At 50.3% G+C, this 22,672-nt stretch overlaps 1 long non-coding RNA gene across 1 annotated transcript; it reads right to left on the bottom strand.

Moving 5' to 3' along the window:
- Window positions 1-561: 561 nt before the first annotated feature.
- LOC147345710 (uncharacterized) lies at window positions 562-2,912 on the bottom strand. Its single transcript, XR_015154385.1, has 2 exons — window positions 2,617-2,912; window positions 562-1,053 (listed from the first exon to the last, which is right to left on the bottom strand). It is a non-coding gene; the product is annotated as an uncharacterized LOC147345710 (long non-coding RNA).
- Window positions 2,913-22,672: the final 19,760 nt, after the last annotated feature.

Below are 22,672 nucleotides of genomic sequence, written 5' to 3' on the forward strand. Positions count from 1 at the left end.
CCATGTGCCCTAAAGCCTGGGTTCTGCAATGAGAAGCCACTGCAATGAGAAGCCCACACACCACAATCAAAGAGGACCCCCGCACTGCAACCAGAGAAGGTCCACACAACCAGAGTCCCCCCCACTACAACCAGAGAAGGTCCACGCAATCAGAGAGGACCCCCACTGCAACTAGAGAAAGTCCACGCAGAGAGGACCCCCCACTGCAACTAGAGAAGGTCCACGCAATCAGAGAGGACCCCCACTTCAACTAGAGAAGGTCCACGCAATCAGAGAGGACCCCCACTTCAACTAGAGAAGGTCCACGCAATCAGAGAGGACCCCCACTGCAACTAGAGAAAGTCCACACACAGCAACAAAGACCAGCGCAGTCAAAAATAATAAACATTTTTGAAAAGAAATGAGTATCTTTGCTTTTTAAAAAGTTTAAAAATGTATCGGTAAAAGGGATAAACTTCTAGCCACAATGAACGAGCCAAAAAGGAGACAAAACACAAATTACAACATCTAGAAGAAAAGGGGGGACATCACTACAGATCCTATAGACACTGAAAGGATAACTAAGAGAATATTGTGAATTTTATTCCAATAGACTTTACATGCCAGTTGAAGTGAAAAAGAATTCCATGAAAGTACACATTACTAAAACTGACTCACAAAGAAAGAGAAAACCCTAACAGTTCCATAACAATTTTAAAAATTGAATTCTTAATTTAAAATCTTCTCACAAAACTTCAGACCAAGATGGCCTGATTAGTATGTTCTATCCAACATTTAATGAAAAGAATATCATCCTACACAAACTTTCATAAAATAGAGGAAGAGGAAACACACACTACTGGTCAGAATATAAAAATGCGCAACCACATGAAAAACAGTTTGGCATTTTGAAAAAACATTAAACATGTACTCCCATATGACCCAGCCATTCCTCTCCTAGGTATGAAAACACAGAGACCTGTAAGCAGGTCCGTAGCAGACTTACTCATAATAATTGCAGAGCTGGAAGCAGCCCAGGAGTCCATCAGTAGGCAAGTGGATGAACCCATAGTGCTGTAAACACACAACAAATAATTCTTAGCAATAAACAGATCAAATTATTGCTACAAACTTGAACCTCGAAAACATGCTGAGCTAATACACACAGGAATACACACAGGAATACACAGAGCATAATTCCGTGTATACAGGGCTGTCGGTTCCGTCGCTCAGTCACGTCCGACTCTCTGTGACCCCATGGACTGCAGCACGTTGGGCTTCCCTGTCCATCACCAACTCACAAAGCTTCCTCAAACTCACGTCCATCAAGTCGGTGATGCCATCCAACCATCTCGTCCTCTGTCATCCCCTTATACGAGGCTGTAGGGAGGGGGAAATTCTCAACTACAGGGACAGAGAACAGATCAGGGGTTAACCCCAGGGGGCGGGCTGGGGAGGGGCTGACTGGGAAGTGAAACAAGGAGTATTTACAAGAGCTGGAAATGTTCTGTCTTAATTGCAGGGCAGGTACTTCAGGGTTTCTCAGAAACCGTTAAGCTATACACTTAAATAGGTGTATTTTGTTTTATGTAAATTATGACTGACTCTGTGGATAAAGCCCTAATTTGTAGTATTTTTTAATTTCCATGATTAAATACTCTCACCAGATCACTCAGCACAGAGTTTGGAAGCAGTGAGCATGGTCAGTCTCGTGTGGCGGTCAAGCCAGCTCCAGCATGCCACCACTTATCCCTCAGTCAAGTAAGAAACCCTGAACCATCACTACAGCAGGCTAAAATAAATAAGACTTTCAATGCCAGGTGTTGGTGAAGCCAGAGAGCAGTAGAAGCATTGGTCCCCATTGGAGATTGGTGACATCTACTGAGGCGGATGCTGTACACACCAGGACCCAGTGGTGCCATGTCTGAAGCATCACAACAGAAGTGTAAACAGATGTCCCGTGCACTACAGGCGTGCACAAGAGGTCACAGCAGCACTGATGGATCACTAAGGACCCAGACACCTCTCAGGAGTGGAGAAATACACACGGGCCTGCACCCACACGAATGGACAACTGACTGCACTCGAATTCTGCCACATGATTTCACTCGACCCCATGGGTGCGCAGGCCAATACAGATAACACTGGGGGGCACCTCCTGGGGCAGTTACACCCACATTCTGTTTGTGAACATTTTCTGAGCTCACGTTTTGTGAACTTCCATATATGTTCCAATCCACAATTAAAATGTTTTCTACGGAAAAATCTGTTTTCGTCATAGTGTCAGACCTTTTAGGCTGCATTTATTGTAAGAGTCTGGAGCTGGGTGTTTGTCTTTTCTCAGACCGTGTGTGCCCACTTGACTCCGGGTAGGGGCCCCAAGCACCTCTCTTGTGTTCTGACCGACACATTTTCCCTTTGTTGCTTGCCCGTTGTCGAAGGGCTTTGTTCCCTGAGTTTGTAAACCTGGGACTCAAAAGCCCCAGACAGCCAGCCCTTCCTCCCTCTCCCCCAGGCCCTGAGGACCAGAGCAGGTTCACAAAGCTTCCTTCATCTACCTGCAGGGACACCTCACTTTGGGGTGAAAGTCAGGCAAGCGGTGACACAGAGCCGGCAGAACCAGACAATGCCTCTCACCTGCCTCTCCTCCTGCGTGGGGCCACGATTCCGTTTGTCCTGGAAGGGTCGTCCGCGTGGCAGTCCCGGCTGGCGCTGGCTCGGAGGGGCTGCACCTGGGGCGAGGGCCTCGGTGCCAGCCAGCAGCTGCGCTCCCGCCAGGCATGCATTTGCATCTCAATACGCTGGGCTGGAGCTGGAGGAGCCAGCTGTCGGGGCCTTGGGAGAAACGCGCCTTGTTCCTTTAAGGGGTGGGCTCAAGGCTCTTCATCAAGTGGCCTCCATCTCCCTGCAGTCTTCACACTCACACAATTCTTCTAGACGAAAAAATATGAAGCGCCATTAGCGAGTTATCAGGGGCCAACTGTGTCCCCATCAAAGCCCCTCAGTCCATTGAGGCCGCGTGCAGCTGCAGGGGCTGGCGCCCAGCAAGCAGCCGGCCGGGCCGTCCCTCCGTCCCGTCTGTCCATCTCCACCGGGCACCGCGGCCCCGGAGGCCTTTTACCATCACATCCAGTGGAGTGGACGGCACGTTCAGAGCTCATGCGCTGTCCTGGGGGATCAGGCCCAGCCAACACCCCCAGACAACTACCCAGACCCAGCGGTCCCATCCTCCCCCAGCTGCTTCCAACCCAGTGCCACAAGCACGCCCCTTGCCAACCACAGCCCCGGGGCTTTAGCGCACAGGTCTGCCCGAGAGGCCGTCCCAGGTCCACCCCAGTGTGTCCCTCACCACAGGTCTCAGGACAGGCATCCCCAGGCCTGGGGTTCCCTGCTCCTCAGTCCCCACACGGGGATCAACTCCACCAGGGAGGGCCTATAGGTTGGCAGTAGCAGATTGAGTTTGTTGGTGTTAGTTGCTAAGTCATGCCTGACTTCGCAGCCCCACGGACTGCAGCACACCCAGCTTCCCTGTCCTTCACCATCTCCACTGAGTCAGAGATGCCATCTAACCATCTCATCCTCTTACCCCCTTCAACTACATGGAGCTTTGTTGTCAAAGTGATATCTCTGCTTTTTAATATCTTGTCTAGTATTGTCATAGCTCTCCTTCCAAGGAGTAGCATCTTTTAATCTCATGGCTGCAGTCACCATCTGCAGTGATTGTGGAGCCCAGAAAATAAATCTGTCGCTGTTGCCACTTTTGCTCCATCTATGTGCTACGATGTGATGGGACCAGATGCCAGGATCTTAGTTTTTTGACTGTTGAGTTGAATAGTGTCTCCCAAAATTTATATCTACGCAGAACCTCAGAACATAACCTTGAAATAGGGGCTTTCTGGTGCGATGAGCTAAGAGGAGACGAGGCTGAGGTCCTCACCCCAAGAGGAGACGGCACACAGGGCATGTCACCTGATTTCAGCTGTCCGGGTTGTGGGGATCTGACTTAGCAGCCCCAGGACACCAGCACAGCCACCATCCCACCCAAGTGCAGGTGTGATGGGGGCACTCCCTCCCCCGGCTTCCTATGACTTCTCTGGTCAGCCCTGGGGGCACACCCTTGGCCCTGGCCTCACTGGACACACCCACGTCAGACGCAGGAACAGCTCTCCTTTGATCATTTAGATGAAATGAACCAAATCCCCCCAAACCACAAACAACCAAACCTACTCAAATGTAACAGGTACTGAATAGTCCTATAACTGTGAGGACATTGAATTTGTAGTTATAACTACAAAAGAGAAATGCCCAGGCCCAAGTGGTTTTACTGGTAAATTCTAGTGGTGGTGGTTTACTTGCTCAGTCGTGTCCAACTCTCTGCAAACCCATGGACTGTAGCCCACCAGGCTCCTCTGTCCATGGAGATTCTCCAGGCAAGAATACTGGAGTGGGTTGCCATTTCCTTCTCCAGGGGATCTTCTTCACCCAGGGATCAAACCTGGGTCTCTTGCATTGCAGGCGGATTCTTCAGACATTTAAGGAAGAAATAACAACAGTCCTACCTGATCTCTTCCAGAAAGTAGAAAAAGAGGGAACACTTCCCAGGTCAGCTTTATCCAAACCAAATTAAGAAAGGACAAATAAGAAAATCAGAGACCGTCACCCCCTCACAACATAGAAAACAAGTCACCGATCAAGTGGGATCCGCCTAGGAATGGATAGCTGTTTCAAAAGTCAAAAATCAATTAAAAGACCAAATAAGAGAAACCACACAATCCTATCAATAAAAGCGGAAAAAAATCAGACAAAATTCAGTATCTATTCACGATAAACAGCAAGCACCTCTCAGCAAATTGGGATGAGAAGTTCCTGAGCCTGACAAAAGGCATTGACACACCCACAGCCCCCACCCCTCAGTGGGGAGAGCCACACAGCGGTCAGCTGGGGACTGACCCCTGTTTGGAGGAGCTGGGACAGGGTGGGAGGGGGAAGACAGTCCAGAGAAGGCAGGATGGCTACCAGTGCCAAGTGGGAGAAGCTGGCAGACAAGCACCACGTCCCACACAGAGTCACACCAGGGTCTCCTCCCCAGGGCAGGGGCCCCAGCCCGGGAGCCACCCCCGCTCCCCAGGGCCCAGTGCTGAGCTGCGGTCAGACCCAGGGTGGGCCTGCAGATGCCCCCGCCCCTCGGAGGCCAGGTCTGAAGGGGCTGCATCCCCATGTGAACCCCACAAGTCCAGGTTCAGCCAAGGTGAGTGCTGGCCCGCCACTGCCTGCCAACAGCTCCCAGGAAGGGGCACCCCGAGGGAGCGTCACCATGCCAACAGGACCCCCAGGACTGTCACACTGACCTCTGGAGGTGAGAGGCTGGCACTGGGCCCCAAGACCCGCCCCCCGACTGACCAGGTCTGGTCTAGGCAGCCTCCCTATGCCTCATTCCTCCACCATTTTGACAGCTTCATGGTGATTTTCGTACTCATGAGCCGACAGCCTGTGTGTTGGCCACAGGGCATCCCCTGGAGCTGCCTTGACCAGTCTGTGGCTCCGGACATTGGCCTCACTCGAACCGACGTCCAGCGCCTGTGGGCAGAGTTCAAGGGCAGAGCTGGACCGAGGGACAAGGGCCTCTCTGCTTGCGGCCCCACGTCGTGCAAACACTGGGTAGAACTGAGGGGAAGCAGCCTGGGCATCCCCCGTGGAGATTCTCAAACCACTAATCTAATCTAACCTATTTCACATGGGTCTTAGATTCTGCCAGTGAGGAAAGGCCAAGGGAAAAATAACAAATAACGAAAAGCACACAGATGTGTTTCCTGGTCCTGCTCACACATGAGAGGAGGAGCCTGCCTCCCCTTGGCTGTTTCCCCACAACCCTGACTCAAACTTCTGCGCTGATGCCAGCTGTGGTGGCAGGGCCCGCTGCTGCCTCTGACAGTGGGGCCCTAGCTCCAGTCTCTGTCCTGTGGAGTCACCTCCAGACAGGACAGCAAGGAAACCCTGGGTGGTCCAGTGGTCAGGACTTGGCCCCTGAGGGGCAGCCAAACCTGCTGGGGGTCTGCTCCCAACTCGACCCCACTCCAACAGCCTCTCAACCTAGAAGACCCCAGACCGTCCAGGCTCCCCTACCCCGGCACACACCGCTGCCAGACAGCCCCCACAGGCCACGCCCACCAACCCTCACCTGCTTCCCTGTCAAGCCTCCCACTCCCTCCTCCACTCTCGCCTCCAGCCTTGCCGCCACCCCAACCTAAGCTCGCCCCCCAGCATGGCCGAGCCCCCAGCCTGAGGCCCTGGGCCCTGCTCCCTCACTGGCCTCCACCTCCGTGTGGCCTCTGGGAACCAACCTGACACCTGGTCAGCATGGGTGACTCACCCAACCCAGCCCTGGAAGTACCCACCCGCCCCCTGGAGTTCTCCCCCCTCACCCAGGAGCTCACAGCCGAGCCCCCCAGGCACAACCAGAAAGGAGCCCACCTACCGCCTGCGGACGACCGTGCTCGGGGCTACCTCTGAACCGTTCACCTCTCCCTCCAATCGCTCTGGGCCCTGAGTGTGCGCGGGCCCGCAAGAGGATGCGCAAAGGCGCTATGGCTCCCTGACCCCACTCCCCACCGGCTCCAGGTTCCCACCTGAGCCGGTCCAGACGCCGCCACACAAGGAGCACGGCCCCCCGAGGGTGCATATGCACAGCCCGTGGCCCCACGGATCTGGCCCAGTGAGCTGGGCAGCGCTCCCACCCACGGAGCCCAGAGGTGATGGTAAACAGGTGTGACTCAAGCCGAGCTGTGGAAATCTGTTGCACAGTCACAGAAATCGAATTCCACTATGTGGAAATGTTACAAAACTGATCATAATGCAATAAGGCCACAAGTTATGAAGTATCAAAAAGAAGACAGAAAAAGACTTCCACATGGAAATTTTTTTTAATTGCTCACTCCTGGATGAGTGGGCAAAAACAGCTAAAATTACAGAATTTCTAACAAGATAATGATGTGAAAACACTACATACCAAAATCTTTAAAATACATTTAAAGCACTGATCATAAGACAATTTGCAGTATTAAACATTTTTATTTAAAAATATGAAACAAGTTAAATTCCCAACCCAAAAAAAAGCTTAGAAAAAGAACTAAGTAAATCAATAAAGAGCATATGAAAGGAAATACTAAAAAATGAGAACAGACATGCCAGGGTGAAAAACTGAAAAAGCACAGTCATGATTAGTAAACCAAAATCCTGATTTTTAAGTTAACAGAATATGTGCTCTATTAGTTAACTTAACTGAGAAAAGAGGAGAAAGCCAGATATACAAAATAAGAAGTAATAAGGGCAAATAATCATTGAAACAATAGAAATCATGAAAAGAGGCCACTTGGCATCAGGCTCTACAAATGAGTCTGAAGACATAGAAGACATAGGAAACATCCCAGGGAAACACACCAAAACCGACACTGTTAGAGATGGAGAACTCAGACCTACTTACATGGGAAAAAAGTTACCATGAACCACCCAATCCACCCTACCCTCCCAAAAATTAGGCCTAGATAGCTCAACATTCAGAAAACGAAGATCATGGCGTCTGGTCCCATCACTTCATGGGAAATAGATGGGGAAACAGTGGAAACAGTGTCACACTTTATTTTTTGGGGGGCTCCAAAATCACTGCAGATGGTGACTGCAGCCATGAAATTAAAAGACGCTTACTCCTTGGAAGGAAAGTTATGACCAACCTAGATAGCATATTCAAAAGCAGAGACATTATTTTGCCAACAAAGTTCTGTCTAGTCAAGACTATGGTTTCTCCTGTGGTCATGTATGGATGTGAGAGTTGGACTGTGAAGAAGGCTGAGCGCCAAAGAATTGATGCTTTTGAACTGTGGTGTTGGAGAAGACTCTTGAGAGTCCCTTGGACAGCAAGGAGATCCAACCAGTCCATTCTAAAGGAGATCAGCCCTGGGATTTCTTTGGAAGGAATGATGCTAAAGCTGAAACTCCAGTACTTTGGCCACCTCATGCAAAGAGTTGATTCATTGGAAAAGACTGATGCTGGGAGGGATTGGGGTAAGGAGGAGAAGGGGACAAGAGAGGATGAGATGGCTGGATGGCATCACTGACTCAATGTACGTGAGTCTGAGTGAACTCCAGGAGTTGGTGATGGACAGGGAGGCCTGGCATGCTGCGATTCATGGGGTCGCAAAGAGTCGGACACGACTGAGTGACTGAACTGAACTGAACTGAACTAAATTTCACAGATAAATTCTACCAAATCTTTAAGGGCTAAATGGTCTTAAAGCTTTACAAATTATCCCACAATGTTGAAATGAGGTGGTAACTTTTATATTCTTTTTCTAATGCAAGAAGAAAACTGGTAACCTAACCACAATAAGGACAGTATGAAAGAAGACATTTACAAACCAGCATGACTTACTAATACTGATGCGAAAGCACTAACCGAAACACTGGCCATCAGAATACAACGCTGTATGAGGAAAATAAGACACCACACCAAGGGGGATTTATCCCAATACTCCACAAAGTTGCCACACTATCAGAAATTTGATACAGAAAATTCACTATATAGGTACATTTCAGGAGAAAAATCACGTGATTATCCCCCTAGGTGCAAAAAAAGCACTGACAGGGACTTGCCTGGAGGTCCAATGGCTGAGACTCCAAGCTCCCAATGCAGGGAGCCCACGTTCGGTCCCTGGTCAGGGAACTAGATCCCACATGCCACAAATAAGCCTGGGCACTGTAACTACTGAGCATGTGTGCCATAACGAAGACCCAGCACAGCCAAAATAAATAAATATTTTTTTAAAGCCCTGACAAAATTTAATTTTCTATATAGAATTTCTGATAGTGAAGTAACTTTAGAGTCTTGGGAAAAATCCGCCTTGGTTGTTCAGTTCAGCTCAGTCGCTCAGTCGTGTCCAACTCTTTACAACCCCATGGACTGCAGCACACCAGGCTTCCCTGTCCATCACCAACTCCTGGAGCTTGCTCAAACTCATGTTTATCGAGCCGGTGATGCTATCCAACCATCTCATCCTCTGTCACCCCCTTCTCCTCCTGCCTTCAATCTTTCCCAGCATCAGGGTCTTTGTCAAAGAGTCAGATCTTCATATCAGGTGGCCAAAGTATTGGAGCTTCAGCTTCAGCATCAGTCCTTCCAATGAATATTCAGGACTTATTTCCTTTAGGATGGACCGGTCTGATCTCCTTTCAGTCCAAAGGACTCTCAAGAGTCTTCTCCAACTCCACAGTTCAAAGGCTTCAATTCTTTGGCGCTCAGCTATATAGTCCAACTCTCACATCCACACATGACTACTGGGAAAAAAAAAATCCATACATGACTACTCTTTTCCTCAAGCAGAGTTGTATTCTGATGGCCAATCTTTCAGTTAGTGCTTTTGCATCAAAATTCAACAACTAGAGGGACTTCCCCGGCGGTCCAGCGGTTAGGAATCTGCCTTGCGTGCAGTGGACCCCTGGTTGAGGAACTAAGACCCCACATGCTGGGGGGCAACGAAGACCAATTGCTCTGGAGCCCACACTCCACAACTAGAGTCCATGTGCCACAACTAAGACCTGACACAGCCAAATAAATATTAAAAAAAAATTCAACAGCTGCAGGTGACAGCTGCATTGGACAGCAGGCTTAGCCCTAAAGAATCAATGGGGAAAACAGACCCAAACGGTGAGTGAGTTCACAAAGGCATGAAATTAACACACAGAAATCCAGAGTTTTCTGTCCACACAAAATAACCAATACATACCCGCCCCCTGCATCAACCTCGGAAACCAAGGAGATGAAACACTTGAGAATTAACCTAACAAGTGTGCAGAAGTCATTATGGGACAATTAACTGTGAACTTGCAGATGTTCAAGCTGGTTTTAGAAAAGGCAGAGGAACCAGAGATCAAATTGCCAACATCCGCTGGATCATTGAAAAAGCAAGAGAGTTTCAGAAAAACATCTATTTCTGCTTTATTGACTGTGCCAAAGCCTTTGACTGTGTGGATCACAATAAACTGTGGAAAATTCTGAAAGAGATGGGAATACCAGACCACCTGACCTGCCTCTTGAGAAACCTATATGCAGGTCAGGAAGCAACAGTTAGAACTGGACATGGAACAGACTGGTTCCAAATCGGAAAAGGAGTACGTCAAGGCTGTATATTGTCACCCTGCTTATTTAACTTACATACAGAGTACATCATGAGAATCGCTGGGCTGGAAGAAGCACAAGCTGGAATCAAGATTGCTGGGAGAAATATCAATAACCTCAGATATGCAGATGACACCACTCCTATGGCAGAAAGTGAAGAGGAACTAAAAAGCCTCTTGATGAAAGTGAAAGAGGAGAGTGAAAAAGTTGGCTTAAAGCTCAACATTCAGAAAACTAAGATCATAGTATCTGGTTCTATCACTTCATGGGAAATAGATGGGAAAACAGTGGAAACAGTGTCAGACTTTATTTTTTTGGGCTCCAAAATCACTGCAGATGGTGACTGCAGCCACGAAATTAAAAGACACTTACTCCTTGGAAGAAAAGTTATGACCAACGTAGATAACATATTGAAAAGCAAAGACATTACTTTGCCAACAAAGGTCCATGTAGTCAAGGCTATGGTTTTTCCAGTAGTCATGTATGGTTGTGAGAGTTGGACTGTGAAGAAAGCTGAGCGCCAAAGAATTGATGCTTTTGAACTGTGGTGTTGGAGAAGACTCTTGAGAGTCTCTTGTATTGCAAGAAGATCCAACCAGTCCATTCTAAAGGAGATCAGCCCTGGGATTTCTTTGGAAGGAATGATGCTAAAGCTGAAACTCCAGTACTTTGGCCACCTCATGCGAAGAGTTGACTCATTGGAAAAGACTCTGATGCTGGGAGGGATTGGGGGCAGGAGGAGAAGGGGACAAGAGAGGATGAGATGGCTGGATGGCATCACCGACTCGATGGACGTGAGTTTGAGTGAACTCTGGGAGTTGGTGATGGACAGGGAGGCCTGGCGTGCTGCGATTCATGGGGTCGCAAAGAGTCGGACACGACTGAGCAACTGAACTGAACTGAACTGAACTGAAAGAAGTATGAGTACAAACTTCAGATTAGAGAACACCCAGTGTTGTTTGCGGAGAAGGCAATGGCAACCCACTCCAGTACTCTTGCCTGGGAAATCCCATGGACGGAGGAGCCTCGTAGGCTACAGTCCATGGGGTCGCTAAGAGTTGGACACGACTGACGTGACTTAGCAGCAGCAACAGCAGCAGCAGCAGTGTTGTCTGAGGTTAACGTCCCGAGTTTGCCTTGTGCTTCAGTTTTAGGAGAATGAACACCTTGTGTTTAGGAAACACACCCCTGGAATATGTCAGGGGCAGGCACCATAATGCAACTTAATCTCTGAGGACAAACACAGGAAACATTGACTTTTGGGTGAGCTGGGAGAAAGGAATGCAGAATTCACCATACTGTTTTTGCAACTTTCCTTTAGATGTGAGATCATTCCACAATAAAAAGTTAAAGAACTGAATTACAAATACCCACCCTCTGTGACCTGGCACTCCCCTGCAGGAACCTGGGTCACACTTGTGCCTGTGAGTGAATTTTCTTCTACAAAGATATTCTCTGCTGTGTCCAGACTGTGTTACCAACTTTTAATGTCACTAAATTATGTCCACAAAAGACAGGCCATGCAGGTGGAGTCAACCCCTCACAGAAGGTGCAGAAGGGGGTGTGTGCGGAGGGCTCTGTGCACACAGAACACCCAAGACACAGAGAAGCAGGGGGGCGCCCATTTCTCAGGGAGGAACTGGGAGCACTGGAACACAGAGCTCATGTTTCAATGCATATCCCTAAAAATTAAATACTTTAAGACATAAATAAGATTGATACCTTCAAATACAAGACAATATAGCTGGCACCCTGCTATGGGCTAAACTGTGTCCCCCAAAAGTAGATGCTGACATCCTGACCCCAGCATCTCAGAAGGTGACCTTGTCTGGAACCGGGGCCTTAAGATAAGGCTCCCGCCTCCTGGGGCCTCCCAGGTGGTGCAGTGGTAAAGAATCCATCTGCCAATGATGCAGAAGATGAGGCCCCCCTGGAGGAAGGCAGCCCTGATCCCCTAAGACTGGAGGACTTACAGGAGGAGTGTTAGGGAAAACAGAGACTGAAACCACCCACCCTGGCCAGGCAAGATAGAAACCACCTGTGAGAGTGCTCTTACAGCAGCAAGTCCTGGTAAGGAATATGGAACTAACGAGTTACCACCAAATGAAATAATTTGGGAAAGGTCAGAAGGAGAGAGACGACACCAGCCCACAGGTCCTACAACCTCCCAGAGTCCTCCTCGCTGGAGTCCACCTTGGCTGAGCAACATGTGCACCGCCAGGAAGCGCCCCGAGTCAGGATGACTGGACAGACAACCCGGAGGGACCAGGCGCCACGCTTCTGAGCAGTGCTCCTGGGCCCAGGCGCCCCCTCCCAATAGTCTCTGGCTTTGCCAGCACGCGGTCTCCTCGGACAGTTCATTCACCAAAGGTTAGACAAGCGCCCACTCTCAGGCTCTGGAAGGGGTCCCCCTTCCTGCAACAGGAAGACGAGAGACACAGCCAGACCGGTGTGAAGACAAGACCAACACCAAGGGCCGTGGACAGCCCTAGAAGGTGGATGAGGCAGCAAGAGCCTCCCCAGAGCCACAGAGTGGCCTGATCTGACCTCCGACCTCCAGACTGTGAAGGGACTCGAGCCCCCAAGCCTGTGGCGTTTTTAGGCAGCCCTGGGAAAGGAACAGACCCTGAAAGCAAACAGGCCTGAGTCCAAGGTGCAAACATCCGAGGGACCCATCAGCCAGACAGGGAGCCCAGGGGCTGAGACTGCCCCTCCCGAGTCTGTCCCTGTCACAGGATGCAGACTCGGCTGCACTGCAGCCAGAAACCACCTCGGGCTTGTTAAGTGCAAATGTGGGCTCTTTCAAATGCTAATCAGGATGCGCAGGGGGCCCCCAAAAGGAAACCAAGAAATGGGCCCAGCAGGGCCTGGGGCAGTTAGGAGGGGTGAGCAGGGACAGGCAGCGGCAGACAGGAAGTGCGGCTCGGCAGACAGATGGACAGGGTCTGTGCGCTCAGTGCCGCCAGAGGGGCTAGGGTCCAGACCAGAGAGCTGAGGGGACAGTGACAAAGCGCCCGGCAGAAAGCCCAGTGACCACAGTGTCCACCTGCAGAGCCACCCCAGGTGACCAGCGCTCCTAAGCAGAGCTGTGTCTGCTGAGAGAGGCTGGTGGTCAGCAGGGCAGCCACTGGCCCAAGGAGCCAGGCAGGGCCCCACCTCAGGCACAAGTGCAGAAACAGCTGCTGAGCTGACTCGCCTGACCCTGCTTCTGCACATCACTGCCCGAGCCACGCCAACGTGCCCACACAGACGCACGTACACACAGACGCATGTACACACATGTGCACAAGCACACACCCCAGCTTCAAGGGCTCACCAGGCCTGCGTCCATCGTTACATAAATGACCTTCTTCCAACAACCAGGCATCACTGTTACCCCAATTCTCAAGAGAAGGAAACTGAGGCAGTGTTGTAGCCACGCGTTCCGGGAAACAAACTCACTCAGAAGGACAATGCAGATAGTGGAATGCAGTTTATTACACCGGCGGGCCCAAGGCAGTCTCCTCTTAGCCAAGGACCCCGACCAGCATTTGTGAAAATCTTTTATACCCCATGTGTACGTGTCTGAACCCACCACTCCAAATTCCTTACATAAACCAAGGAAAATACAATCCCAATAATCCCATCATTCATGAGCTATGTGCTCAAACAGTCAAACAATTAGCCAATAATCAATAAACCCAAGGTTACACTCCAATAGACACAGAAAAGATACAGAAAAACTTACGGCCTGTCTGAAGGAAGGGGTGATTGGTGTGTTTTCTCTTAGGTGATGAGTAACCTAGATACGATCTTCAAGGTTCTCCTGTCTGGAGGGGGTCTTATCCTTCTGTTGTTGTTTTCACACAGAGTTCAGAGTCCATTGGAAAGGTGGCCGAGCATGATCAGCATGAACAGGCCTAAGATGGAGTCCTGGCCCTATGAATTCCTTCTTCAGCAGGTGACGTGACTCTATCCACAGCAGATGGCGGTGGAGCCAAAGTTCCCATGGTGGGGGCAGGGGTACACCCTCACTGTGCAGGTCCTTCCCGCCTCCTTATTCACTTATTCCAGAGCAGTTCTGTCCTCTCCAGGCAAGGCATCAAGGCAGGTCCTCACGAGGGATGGATGCCACAGAGCGGAGGAACAGAGACAAGTGCTCTGAGTGGCGGGACTGGGATTCCGTGTTGAGGACATGCATCCCACACAGAGGCAGCGAGGCTGTGGAACTGGGGGCATCAGAGGCACACGGGCATGAACTCAGTTTCAATCCAAGTGGCTACAGACAGAGGTGCATGGACAAACGTGTGTGTGCGCCCTCCCATGTCCCTGAGCTCGTCCAGAGTCCCCTCCCACTGGAGGGCCCGAGGCTCCTCAGAGTGGCACGGGGACAGCAGAGCTCGGACACCTGTCATCCAGAAAGGAGGGGGGCTCCCACTGGCCAAGGCCCAGATGCTGGGGCAGGAGCAGGAAATAGGACATTGAATGAATGAACGAATGGAGACTCCAGCAAGGAGTAAGACCTTTGGAGTCCACACAGCCAGAAACAAGCCACGTGGCAACTACAGCCTCCTGACAAGCAGTGCCAGGCAACGATCCTTCACAGAGGCACACGCGTGAACCCCCTGTCCTGAGGCAACATCAGACAGACTGAAGTTTGGGTCCCCACAAGGCTAGGGCTCCCATCCTCCAAAAGCTGAAAGTCACCAAATCCAGAGGAGATGAACACGTTTGCACACTGGCCTGTGCTCCAGGGCCACAAGCCTCCCCAGCCAGCACGGGGTCCACTGCGGTGGGCTTGGGGTGCACCAATCTGTCAAAGTGTCTCCCCGCCCAAATTCCCTAAAGCACAGATGAGCTTTTATCGTGAATTTGCTTTGATTTTTCCCTAAGAACTTGGTGACCCTCCCTAGACACAGAGACTCTCCCAGGATCCAGAGTCGGGGAGGGCGGCCACAGCGGGAAGGCCTCAGGGACTCGGAGCCCAGGCGAGAGCGCTGCTCTCAGGGTGGTTTGGGAGGCCTGCTATCCGGCAAGCTGCTCCCTGGCAGGGCTGTAGCCAGAGCAGTGGCGCTTGGCCGGCCTGGGTTGAAGGCCCTCCTTCTCTCCCCGGCCCTCTGACCTGCCCCAAAGGGACGCCCCTACAGTGTTTTCTGGGAAGTCTCCATCCTCCAGTTGGTCCCCCACGACACTGAACAGGACCCCTGAGGCACAGTCACCTTCACAATGGCCAGACAGGGGGAAAGCCTGGTGTGCTTTCTGGGCTAGGGACAATGAAAGAGACCTCGCCTAAAATCCAACAGCCCACTGAGCCCACCGGCCTGTGGGACCGACCTGCGCAGCCAGGCAGGGCCTCTGGCAGCAGCACCAGCCTAGTCGCCGCTCCACCTCCGGGGGGTTGTCCCCCAGGCCCATCCTGCCCACAGCTGCATGGTGCAAGCTCGCTGCTTCTCTTCTCAGTGTGTATTTTCTCTGGACCCCAACCCATGGGCTCTTCTGCATTCTCTTTGAGATAAAAATCAAACACAAATCTTTAAAGGCCATCTCCAAAAACCACAGAATAGCTGGAATTAAATAAAAATAAAGCTTGTGGTTTTCCTCCCAGGAACTTCCTGCTTATCTGAAATGCACTGAGTCAGCAGCACCTCAGAGCCCAGATGGAGGTTCCTGGGGCCTCAGCCTTGGGACAGAGTCAGCCCGGCAGGTGACCAGCCCCCAAGTCCAGGGTACATCAAGGGAGGGGGACAGTGGCCAGACCTGCTGATCCAACACCGATGTACACATGTGCAGTCCAAACGGGGGGCTTAAGAGTGTCCCCAAATACCCACATTCACCATGATTCATGCCCAGGCTGTTGTGTACTCTCTCATGAGACAGTCGGTCAGGTGTGGCCACAGAAGAACATCTGGAGAAAGCCAAGTTTATCAAATTCACAGACCCCAGAGATGGAGCCACATGTGCAGGGCCACAGGGAAGCACAAGAGTGGAAGCCGGAGCCGGGGGAGGCCTAGAAGAGCCTTTCTCCGTCCTGGGGGCCAAGGGCTCTGGGGCTGTCCCCAGTTGTCTGGGCCCTGGTCCTGGGTGACCAAGGGCAGGGGGAACGCTGGCATAGTGTGTGGGCTGGATAAGGAGGTGGGTGGGGTCTAGAAGCTAGGTTCCTTAAGATGCCAAAACATCACAGATACAGAAAACTGTAAAACACAACCAACATAAGCTGAACATCAGATCATGACATTACGTGGCAACGGGGTCCTCGCAGATGGAATGAAGTAAAGAAGCTTTAAGACGAGATCATCCTGGATCAGGGTGGCTCTAAATCCAATGACTGGCATCCCCACAGAGGAGAAGCCACATGAAGATGGGGGCAGAGGCTGGAGTGACATGGCCTCGGGTCAGGGACACCTGGTGCCCCAGGAGCTGGGCAAGCCTGGATCTCTGCTGCAGCCTTGTCAGCCTCCAGAGGGGGCATGGCCCCGAGACAGCGCCATCTCTGATTCCAGCTCCAGCCTGCGAGAGAACCAGTGCTGTCTTAGGCCCCCAGTTTTAGTGATTTATCGAGGCCTGAAACCACGGTCTCAAAAACGTTCCTAGGGGTTTCGGCATCATCGTGAAACAGAGTCGAGAAACCAATAAAATTGACTGTGAAATCTTCCTTTCAGCTGCCAGGAGAACACCTTTGGGATGACATTTAAATTTAGGGGTGGGAGGCAGAAGGAATGCTTTGGTGGGTGTTGAGAGTCTGCCGGGACTGGCACCACAGGAGGAGGATCAAAGGTTTTCACCGGGAAAGCCCTTCGTGTATGAATGGGTCCTTCTCACCTCAGCCCCCGACTCCAGGTTCCTCCCAGGCTCCAGGGAACACACACTGGGATCCGCCTGCATCGCAACACAGCACAAAAATCTCCTTTTCCCAGACAATTAATTTAAGATGCTGGGACACGTGGGGCAAGGCATCTGAAACCTGCTCAACATCTCTGCTGAACTCTACGTGGAATTTATACCTATGTACTGACTGCCAGGAATAGATGCATCAGCCAAATGACTGCAGTCATGAAGGGCACTCACATGCATCTAGTGGCAAGTAACAGAACTGCAGGCAGACAGTGAAAGGGAGCCACTGCAACGCTAAAGGGTCCTGGTGCTCATCAGAGAAAGTCCCATCCGTACTTGCCTCTCCCTGCCCCGAAGCTCACCCTCTTAGTATATTCCACACAGCCTTAATAGCCAGGAAGACGCTGTCATACTTTCTGATCCAGAGTTAATAGTGTGAAATAAAAATAAGTTTTATTCTTAGAAAATTTTCCAAATGCAAACCATAACATAAAATTTAATGTGACTTTTCTTTCAAGCCATATTGTCTCAAAGTCCTGACAGAGTCTCCTAAAAATGGGGGCAGGGTACCCATCTGAAAAATCACTCTTCTGGAAAAACTGACTTAACAATCATGAAAAGATACAGATGCTTCATGCGTTTATTTGCATGTCATCCTTGAGCATGTGCACACGCGGACACACACACAAACACACTATGTGCTCAGTTGTGTCTGACTCTTTGTAACCCCACAGAATGTAGCCCACCAGGCTCCACAGTCTACAGAATTTTCCCGGCAAGAATACTGGAGCCGGCTGCCATTTCCTTCTCCAGTGATCTTCCCAACCCAAGGATCAAACCTCTGTCTCCTGCGTCTCTTGTATTGGCAGACAGATTCTTTACCACTGAGCCACCTAGGAATCCCCATCCTTGGGCAGGGGCCATGCTCATTATTGTTTCAGTTTTAGTGCCTGTGCTAAAGAAGCCAAAAGCACGTGGAATTTAAAGGAACCCACACCCGCATGAATAACTCCAATGTCCTCGCCCCCGGCTTCCCCGATGGTTTCAGCTCCTCCAGACTGATCTAAGCCTGAGTTTTTGTGCAGAATAATCTGACTTCCTTGTACTGATGTGGGAAGAAATAACAGCTGTTTTCACAATTCACCATCCACACATGGTAACAAAAGACAGTCACCTCTCAAAGCTAGCTTTGCTAAAAGTGGCTGTTGGGAGGCAAACTCCTAACTGCACTTTGATGGATGAGACACAGGTTAACTTTGCCAAGAAGGAGAATTTGGGAGAGAAAAGAAAAGACAGACAAGGAATTTCTTTCGTGCAGCAAAAATATTCTACAGCTTTCGGCTATAAAGTTCTAACAACAAACAAGCTTTACTGAGGAGAAGAAAGAAACCACACACTCTCCAATGCAGAGCCCAAGGCCCAAAGCTGTCCAGACTTGAGGAGATTGGAGTAAAAGCAAAATCACTGAAGGAACAAAAGCAGAGAGGCTCAAAGGCAGCCTCCAACATCAGTATTTTCAACGAATAAACATCCGCAGGCACCTGTTTCCTGGGAACCAAGAGAGAAAAGCAGAGACTTTAAAGAAAAGCAGGGAGTGAGGGGGGTGCCGTGGGGACTAAAAGGCAGCTAATTTTATCTGGCTTCTTTCCAGTGATAAAATCTAATCCATCATTTTCTCTGGGTGAAAGCTCTTAATGAAAATTTAGAGAGTGCAACTGAAATTTAGAATTCTCCGGGGATTCTGCCGGGAAGATGTCTAACCGCCACACAAAACTTGCCGCAGCTGACTCTGCCGAGAGAACTGGCCACGTGGGAGGCCATGGGGCTGTAGCGCGGCTCCTGGACCTCCGTGCCCCTCGCTGCCACCAAGGGAAACCTCCTCCTCCAGCTAGGGAGCCCAGTTTACTGCTTTCCGCTCAGGGACACCCTGTGGGGAGGGCTGATGGAGATGCAGCCTTTCAGCACAACACACTTGCTCTCTGACAACATTCCCTGCACGCCGTCCTCACTCAGACAGACGGGAAAGGAGTCTCACTAGTCTCCCTCGTACAAACATCACACCTGGCTAGTTCCAGACATTTCTATCACCCCAAAAGGAAACTCTGCACCCATTAGCACTCACTCCCCACCCCACCCCAGCCCCTAATCCGGTTTCTTTTTTTATAGTTTTACTTATTTACTTTTGGTTGCGCTGGGTCTTCGTTGCTGCGCACAGCTTTCTCTAGTGGTGGCGAGCGGGTTCAGCAGTTGTGGCGTGCATGCTCAGCCACCCTGAGATATGTGGGATCTTCCCAGATCAGAGATCAAACCTGTGTCCCCTGCACTGGCTGGCAGATTCCTATCCACTGTACCACCAGGGAAGTCCTAATCTGTTTTCTGTCTCTCAGTTTGCCTGTTCTGAATGTTTCACACAAGTGAACACATGTCAGGTATGTGGCCCTTTCTGTCTGTTTCATTCACTTCGAACAGTGGTTTTGAAGTCCGTCCACAATGTAGTGTGTGGGCGCTTCGCTCCTTTTCACAGCTGGATGACACCCCTTGTATGGACAACTTCACTCCAATTATCCACCATCCATCAATGGACCCAGGCTGTTTCTACCTCACAGCTGCTGTAACTGCAGGAAAAACCGTGGGCAGGCAGATATCTGTTCAGGTGCCCATTTTCAATTCTCTTGGGTATGTACCCAGGAGTGGAGTTGCTGGGTCACCTGGTGACTGTGCTTAACCTTCCGTGGAAACTCTGTTTCCCACAGCTGCTACACCGTTTTACATCCCCATCAGCCATGCACAAGGGTACCAATTTCTCCACATCCTTGCCAGCACTTGTCATTTTGCATTTTTATTATAACCACCAGAGAGGGGGTGAGTGGAATCTCATGGTGGCTCAGATTTGCATTCTGTCAAGCATTTGTTCATGTCCTTGTTGGCCTTATCTTCTCTGGGGAAGTATTTGTGAATCTGCACTTCCACTGCAGAAGGATGCGAGTTCAATACCTGGTTGGGGAACTAAGATCCCACATGCCACAAGGCATGCCCCCCCCAAAAAAAACTTTACTTAGGCCACAATGTGCAGCATGCAAGATCTTTGTTCCCTGACTAGGGACTGAACCCATGCCCTTCGCATTGGGAGTACAGAGTTCCAACCACTGGACCACCAGGGAAGCCCCTATTGGTGCATTTTTGAACTGGGTTGTTTGTCTTTCTCCCGTTTCCACTCATCTTTCTGTAACCCTGCATGTAGGAGTCTGGGGCATGTGGGGTCCTACTACTCCGTGAGGCTCACAGGGCCCTCCAGTGCACAGGCTATGGTCTTTGGTCAGTGTTTGGAAACAGAGGGAATGATCTCAGCCTGTTAATGATCTCCTTCCTGGGTGTTCCCTTCTTAAGGATCTTTGATCAAAGGACATCATCATCCAATATATTTAATATTTTGTTTTCTCCTGGGAAGAGATGGATCCCAGTTATCCCAGGGCAGAAGGAATGACCCAGAGGCCAGGTTAACACCTCAAGCCACATAACACAAGACAGCGATCAGGGCTTCCACATCACTGAAACCCGAGCCCACCGCCACCTTCAATCCCAGAGAGGGCCCGAAGAACCAAAATTCATCAGAAAAAGCCAGAAAACACATGGCGATAGCAGATGCCACCACTAAGCTTACAGTACTGACAAATATTCTTCTGCCACTTCAAAGCTGCAGCACCACGTCCATTCCCTGTGCCACGGGCTCAGTATCCCCTTATTTTCCTCCTTTGATAAACAGGCAATTCAGATTCGTTTCCACAAAAGCAGGGCCCACACAATTCTCAACAGATGTGCTCCAAGCACACGCAATGCTAGAGAGTTGTGCTAAAGCCCTTTTCATCTTAACTCTCTTTCATTCTATAGTGTCTCACCCTGGAAAACCAGCTTGATTTAAAGGAGCTCCCTGAAATTCAGAAACTACGTTATCCTGTACCTACATGAAAACACGGGTATGACCTCTCACACTTGCAACCTGAACAAAGACTCCCCTGGTGGTCCAGGGGTTAAGAATCCATCTGCCGAAGTAGGGGATTCAGGTTTGAGCCCTGGTCCTGGAAGATCCCACCAGCCAAGAGGCAACTAAGCCCATGCACCACAATTGTGGGGCCAAGCTATAGAGCCCGCAAGCCACAGCTACTGAGCTTGTGCTCCCCTACAAGAGAAGCCACTGCAATGGGAAGTCCCCACTCTCCACAACTAGAGAAAGCCTGCTTGCAGAACAAAGACCCAGAACAGTCAAAAATAATTAACAAAGTTAAAAAAAAGAAACATTCTAAGTCATCTCAGCAAACCTCAGCCCAGTGCATCTGCGCCTGGTTAAGATGTGGCCTCCAAGACGAGGTGCAGGCGTCCTGCGCAAGGGTGGCTGCCTGCCCCTCCTGAGGGCAGGGGTCACCAGAGCTGCCTGAAGCCCCTTGGCTCCCCGTGGCCCAGGCAATGGAGCTGATGGATTGGCGGTTCTCTCTGAGGCCAGGGAGACAGGTTCGAGGTGTGGGGGTGGGACACGGCAAACTGCCTTTTCTTACGTGGGACATTGTGAACCCACTTCGAACCAAAATTAGAGGGAAAAACTAACATTTTTTTTCAATTTTCCGATATGTGAAGTCCCCCAGACCACAACAAATCACCTGCCCTGTAGAAAGAGTATCTCTCCCTTCTCTGTAACCCCCCATCTGCCTTCCCTTGGACCTCTCCTCTCACTCACCTTCCCACCTGACAGTGTTTTTGTTTCTGATGAAAAGCCATCACCTGTCTGACCTTCCCACTCACTGCTGAGTTTCTGTGCATATCACACACAAGGGGAGCGGAGCGGGGGAAGAGGGAGGGCGTGGGGCTCCTCAGTCCTGGCCCCGGCCCCCTCCACCCCCATCGCCTCACCCCATCCCCAAGTCTGGCCAAGTCAGGGAGCCTCTGTGGTGAAGGAGGCAGTAGGGTAGTAACCAAGGTGTGTGGACTGAACTGACAACAGATTAACAGAAGAACAAGTTCATTTGTATGCACATGGGAGCCCAGAAAAGTAGCTGGCTCTATAAATGGTTTCAATTAGATGCTTATATACCTAACTTAATAGGGAAAAGGGAGCCAGGAGAAAAGCCTTCTTACAGGAAAAGCAAATCTCTTCAGGAAAGACAAATGGGTTTTAAGAGAATAATCGAAACGTAACAATGTATGTGATAATGTCCCCTAGAAGGGACTTGGGATAGAACTTATTCCCAGTGTCCCCTGGGAGCAGACCCCCCACAGAAGGAATTTACCACTGCCTGACTTCCCAGAAGCTGCTCTTAGTCAGATGAGGGACGCTCCAAAAAGCCCTCTTTATGCATCTGTTGATTCTTGCATGCCTTCAGCTCAAAATAAACTTCACATCAAGATGCTGTATTTTGTACTGTTTTGTTGTGTTAATCCTATTTTTTTTAAGTTTTATAAAATCTTTATTTGAAATTTTAAAGATTTTTTGGCTTCACTGGGTGCTAGTTGCTGCATGCAGGATCTTTAGCTGCCATGTAGGATCTAGTTCCCTGACCAGGGATCGAACCCCAGCGCCCTGCATTGGGAGCGCAGAGTCTTAACCACTGGACCACCAGGAAAGTCCCCAAGGCGCTGTATTTTTGGCATGGCACAGCCTGATCCCCTTCAGGACCCATAACTACACATGTTCACCCTGTCACCCAGCACCAACCAAGTCCCCTG

This window comes from Bos grunniens, chromosome 25, assembly GCF_055505025.1.
Source record: "Bos grunniens cultivar Pamir isolate PY7600 chromosome 25, Bosgru_T2T1.0, whole genome shotgun sequence".
Lineage (NCBI taxonomy): Eukaryota > Metazoa > Chordata > Mammalia > Artiodactyla > Bovidae > Bos > Bos grunniens.